The following is a 6,189-nucleotide window of genomic DNA, read 5'->3' as shown; positions in this document are numbered from 1 at the left end:
CAGCCTGGCCTTGAATGCCTTCAGGGAGTGTGATAGCTTTCATGGGAAAAAAAAGAACAAAAACTAAACCTAAAATAAAAGCCAGAATGGCAAGAATAGCTAACTATTTGTGGAAAGTAAATAAAAATTAGACTGTTATCACACTGACATCCCAGCCTTACCTTGATAATCAAAGATGGGATGTGTTGTGGTTAAAATCCTCAGCAGTGAGGGAGAGGTATCTGAGCGATGAGACAGTTTCATGTCTACCTTGATGGGACTGGTGTTGGATGCCTATGGAGATTCAGCAGTTTTCCCAACTTTGTCTGAAATTTGATCTGTTTTGCTTTTGAGCCTTGCACCACCATCTTTTCACTGTTGGACACTTGAGGCCCCATCCTTCTCACACCCTTAGTTCTGATGATTTTAATGAGTATGTGGATGAGAGAGGCAGACAAGCCTAGGTCTAAGTTTTGGGAGAAGAAAAAAAAAAATAGAAACAAAACAGATTTTGAAGTAGGCAGTACTTTTCCTGTGACGAAGATTCACAACTGTTCCAAACTAAAAAGGCGTATTTTAGTGATTAGTTCCAGTCAATCTTAACAATGCTTTAGGCTTGATAATGCACCAAACACAATATCCTCTTCTCCATGGAAGAGCAAAATATGGAGTTTCTGAGTGGAAGAGCAGAAGTGTTACAAATGGTGATATTTGCAATAGTTCTTCCACAACAGCCATTCACACAACATAATGTTTCTCCCAACATGGAAATCTGCCTTTAATAAGTGGAAGAAACATACCGTGTGAGAGGGAAGTCATATCTACAATCTACTTGTAAATCAGAAGTTCATTAGGGGAGCATGCAAAGAAGCCTTTTGGAGGGTAATTTTGCTACAGACTACTTTTCACAGGAGTAAAGTAAAGCTTTCAAAAGCATGATTGCTTTAAGTAATTCAAATTATCTCCTCTCCCTGATACTAAGTCTTCCCATTGAGACTACAAAGCACTTATATTTTTTACCCACGTTGTTCAGAAATCCCTGAGGAAGGTTTCAATCCATTTGCAAGTGCTGCTGTGAAAGAGAAAGAAAAGATTCAAGAAGTTTTCTAAGCTACCTCCAGCACAGCTAGAGTTAAATGCTTTTTATAGAATTGCCACTATATCATAGAGGTCTTTGTTCAGACATTTACTACTGAGTCACACAAAAAATCCACTCTGGACTGAAACTTCATCTACAAGAGTTTAGCCAAGAAACAATATTTCCTGGCACTTTGTTCCTTTCCTTTTTCTAGCACTGAAATTGAAAAAGAAGCTAAGTGCTCTATGGTTTCCAAATGCGAATGTGTTCCTATTACTCAGAAAATGACTTTAATTTTAAAATGAAATGGTGCGGGCTTACAACCTTGAATGTTGATCATGTTTTAAATGCCAGTCATGCAGCACAGTGCTGGCTGCTACAGTCAGCAAGAGCTGTTCCGTGGTTTCTTGGAAGCATGCAAGCTTCCCAGGCCACCTCCATTTTTGTAGTGGTTCCAAGTCTAGCTCTTACTTGTGCAGATCTCCCATTGGGGTAAGTAGCAGTAAGAGTCATTAGAGAAAGGCATTGCTCACTGGTGCTGGGACTGCTGTTTCTATCCTTGTCCCATAGCAAGTGAGACCCACGTTCTGCAGGTAGAGTCACTTGCTCTGTGATGATGCAAAACCACTCAGACATCTTATCCTTCTTGTACCCTAGTAGCAGTGCTTAGCAGTATGGCTTTGGTTTTGCCAGCCTGGCTTGACAAGGCAAGCCCTACCAGATGCCACTAACTATAGGATGTTACTACAGGACAGGGTTATAAGTTGGGCAGATGAAAGTTGGCCATGTCCTCTCTGGCTGCATCTTACTGCCTGACTGAAAGTACAGCAAAATCAAGATTCGCTATACAAATTATCAACACTGAAACAGATTATGTGGTGTAAATAAAGGTCTCCTAGTTCCCTTCCTTTGGAGAAGATGGTACTCCTGAGGGATAGGAGAGGTTACTGCTAATCAGCTTCTCTGGGGCTGGCTCAAATTCTAGCATGCCTCAAGGCAAACATGGAGCTTCAGAAAACGGTTGGGCTTGGTTAATAATGGTTAGCAGCAAGACAGCTGCTAAAGAGAGTGTGGAAAAGTGAGGGAACCACAAAACTAAAGGGTCAAATACCCTCAGATATGGCATCCACTACCTCTTGCAGAAGTAGGGTTGTATTCAGAGAGCAAGCAAAACACTTGTAGTTTTTTTTCCCAACACTACCTCTTGCATTTACTCCAGCACACTATATTTCGTATGGTTTCTCCTGTGGCAGAGCTACTCTCTAACAACTGTCAAGAGGCTTAGAAGAAACAAGCCTCTTGGGAGTTAAAGACAGGTTTTTTTTTTAGACTCATGTTTTGTTATGATGCCAAGTTTGGCCTCAGCCATACCGTGTACAGGAATTCCAGTGTCTGCAGCTGCTCACACATTTCAGGTCCAACTTTATTTGGTTTCAGTGCATTTCACAGCATCACTGCCCCCTCACAGTTGTGTTCCTATTGACCCCAAACTTTGACAACAGCTCAGATGAGTGAGTCACAAAGATGGTGTGCAGTATATGTAGATGAGGACAAGAAACATCGTGCAGCTGTCAGCACAGAGAAAGGGGGGCTTGTCTTGGAGCAGCGATGTTTAGGATGGAAGGCAGGAAGATCAATTTTATTTCTTTGATGTCCAGCATCTTCCTAGTAATGGTTTAAATGCTACTTCTGTCTGCTCAGTACTGATCATTTCTCAATGATATTCATTACCATACATCCTCTTTCTGAGGATTTTCTCTCTGAGTAAGAGAAATTTTTTTAGCCATGCCTTAAATTGCAACATATACAAATGTGCCAACTCACACTACTCATTGGAGAGTTCTGTATGGTATTGTGTAATTTTGCTTTTCCATCACAGCAACTTTTAAATTATGGAATTGCTTAGAAAAACATAAAAAAAAAAAAAGAGAAGAACTCACCCACTCTGTAAGTACAGCACCCTGAGCTGGGCTGTTTGTTCATCTCTTCAGAGAGAGTTTGGGAGACAGATCTTTGAATCTGCCCCCTCAGAAATGCTGACAACTCAGAACACTGTAGATTCTCCATTATTATTTGAAAATATCAGCTTGCATGCTCCAGGACTGCTTAAAAAATCCTGAATTGATAGTTCTCTCCCACATTTTGCAACTGTCATATTTTAATGTGAATTTTAGTCTGCTGAGTGGAACGATGCTTGCATTTCACTGCTGCAAAGAACAATCTTTTTCCTCTTAAATTCCAGGAACAGCTTCTTTTTGCTGCTCTAGCTGTTTCACATATAACAAATAAGCTTTGCAACAGATGAGTTTGGCTCATCATGCAGATTTGTGTTCTTAGTGAGTGGGAAAAAAGAGCTGAGAGTTTTCTTCCCTGTCAGTCAGTGCTGTTATCCCAGTCAAGGTTGACACAATTATTTATTTAGGAGAAAAGCACAAATTAACCTGCATAAGAAATCTTTCTGCTACTCCTGAGCACAAATGCTGGGATTTCATTCTGGTGTAGTACAGTCACTGTGCAGAGAAGTCCTCATAGAAGTCCAACATGGGGCAGGCCTATGTGACAGCTTGGGCCACACTCTTCAGTCTCTGCAGTGGCAGAAGGAGTGATAGCAGAGGTCCAGAACAGAGGAGACACATCCTGTTATCATGTCTTTTGGTGACAGTCAGTTCAGGTCTGTGAATCTCTTTGTGTAGGTCAGAGCAAGTAGGAACTGGTCTAAAAAAGACCAGCAGGACAAAGTGTTTCAGCCATAGTGTTTCAGCTAGGGTTTCAAAACTGGCCTTTAAGCTTCTCGTCATGAGAATAAATGAGTGTGTGGAAATGCACGCAGGTGCGCGTATGCACTATGCATGTGCACACTCTCAGGCTCTGGTGAAGATCAGGATTTTGGCTGTTGAGCTTGGTAGGGCTGCTTGGAGTAGTGCTCCCAGAAGGGAACAATTCCTTTCATATAGCTGCGAGCAACACTTCAAGGACCAAAGAGCTTCTTTTTTAAGTTTGGGTCTAAGGTGATGAAGGTGGAACACTAGGACACTACAGCCAGTAGAGGGCTGGCAACAACAGGCATTCATTTAAAGAAGAACAAACCTACTGGCCTCTGAAAGGTTTGCAGCACAGTCTTAGCAATCTCAACCCCTTCCTCAAAGCAGGCAAGGAACATGGTAACACTGTGCAGCCCTGTCCTGAAATTTATGAAATTTATGAAATTTATGAAATAACTAGATTCTCCTTGTTGGTCTGAAGGGCTGCATAATCCCATACCCCAACTATGGGGTAGCATATGGAAACCTCCACACTGTGGCAGGGCCCCTTTGCAGTGATGTCTCTGTATTGTACTCCCTTTTCAATAGGGATTATTTCGGTGGCTTCGAGGATCTTCCCAAGTTCCACTGCAGTCTCTGGCGAGCACAGTTCAGCACATCCCAGCTCTTTTGTAGAAAGAAAGGGACGACCTTGTGGTTAGACTCTGGCATTTAGATTTTTTAGGCATCAGATACTTCCCTACCCTCTAGACCCTTGGTTCCCCAGCCTGCAGCTCTGGGTTTCCCTGCTGTCCTGGCAGCGTGCAGAAAGTACAATCCAATTACTTCTTCCATGTGGAGAAGTCACAGAGAGTCAGCAGTGATAGATAGATCCCTGCAGGGCAGAAAGACCTGGCTTCTGCAAAATAATGAAGCCCATAGCAAAAAAATAAAAAAAGCTTGAAAAAACACAGATTCACAGCTGAGGAGCCCAGAGCCCTGAGTGAGCTCAAGTTGAAAGTTCACGTTGTTTTGAATCATTGCTCCAGGCTTTCTTCAAATTCAAAGGGATCTCAGTTTACACATTGGTCGTACGTTTAATCTTGCGTTAGCAGCTGCAATCAAGTCAAAAGTTTTTACTGTATGGGAGGTTTTCTGAGTGAAAGCTGATGCTGTGAATGGGGAGAGAGGTCTTTTTTCAATTCCATAGACCTGAAATAATCGGTGTCCTGATGTGAGCTTCGCTTTGTTCAGATGCACTGTAGGCCAAAACATCTTTCCTAGTCCTGGACTACTGTTCTAGACATTCTTCACAGACGTGTGAGCACGGACATTTCTGTAGCAAGTTCTGGCATTATCAATCACAGCATCCCCTGAGCAAGTGATCTGATTTTCAAAGTGATGAAATGCAAGCTGCTAGTGCTCTTTCACCTCTGAACATCAAACAGTGTGCTCACAGCCTCCTCTCAATGGAGGCGTTGGATATCAGCCACTTTGCTGAAAATTGTCCCCTCTTCTTTTTTATGTTATAAAGAAGGATGCGAAAGCGTGAACGCTGTCATCCTTTTCAACAACATGCAGTGAATATCCACTTACCACTGCTTCACCGTAATCACACTGCTTATAAACACAGGTAATTGACTCTCTTTTATATCATTCCATTCATTGGTATGTATTTCTTTGCCTACTGCAGAAATTAGCATATATGTGGGTCTTTGTAATAGAAAAAATGTCACTGTGATACATACACAATTTTAGATCTTGAAAAAAAATTCAAGATCCCATTCCACTGATGTAATTCAGAAGAAGTCATGCACACAGTGTCAAATGGAGAACAGTGTTCCGCATGACCCAGGTGAGCAACTCCCTCATCAAGCCCTGAGCAGGATGATGGTAGCCTGTCGCCTGTCTCCTTTGAAGGAGCAGCTGCATCTGCACTTAGTTTTGGAGAAACCAATGGGTGACAGAATTGGAATCCATGTCTGCTCACAGGGACCTCTTTCCAGGCAGCTGGCGCATCAGTAATGTATAGAGTTGGTTTTTTTTTAAGCTGGCAAATGCACTGAAATATACATAGATATTTTGTCAGACTGGCAAAAGTCAGTGTAAATCATGGACAGAAGTTACTGTGTGCTGCAGAACATGTGGGTGTGGTTTTCAGAGGCCCATGTGCTCTTCTGATGATAGCCTGATGTCTAACAGAGTGAGTTTATGAGCCTTTCCACCCATGAGACAGTGACATCTGTTTCCATCAAAAATAGAAAGAGTGAGTTGCTTCCACTTCTACCAGAAGCCATTGACCATAGGTCAGCAGGATCAAACTCTGGTGTGGGCTGTGTGGAGGAAACATCCTATTGCAGGCACCCTCACCTAGACAAACAGGACTGCATA

This window comes from Phasianus colchicus, chromosome 3, assembly GCF_987193195.1.
Source record: "Phasianus colchicus chromosome 3, bPhaCol1.hap1.1, whole genome shotgun sequence".
Classification (NCBI taxonomy): domain Eukaryota; kingdom Metazoa; phylum Chordata; class Aves; order Galliformes; family Phasianidae; genus Phasianus; species Phasianus colchicus.
The sequence above is the reverse complement of the archived record's forward strand: the minus strand, read 5'-3'. Positions refer to the sequence as shown.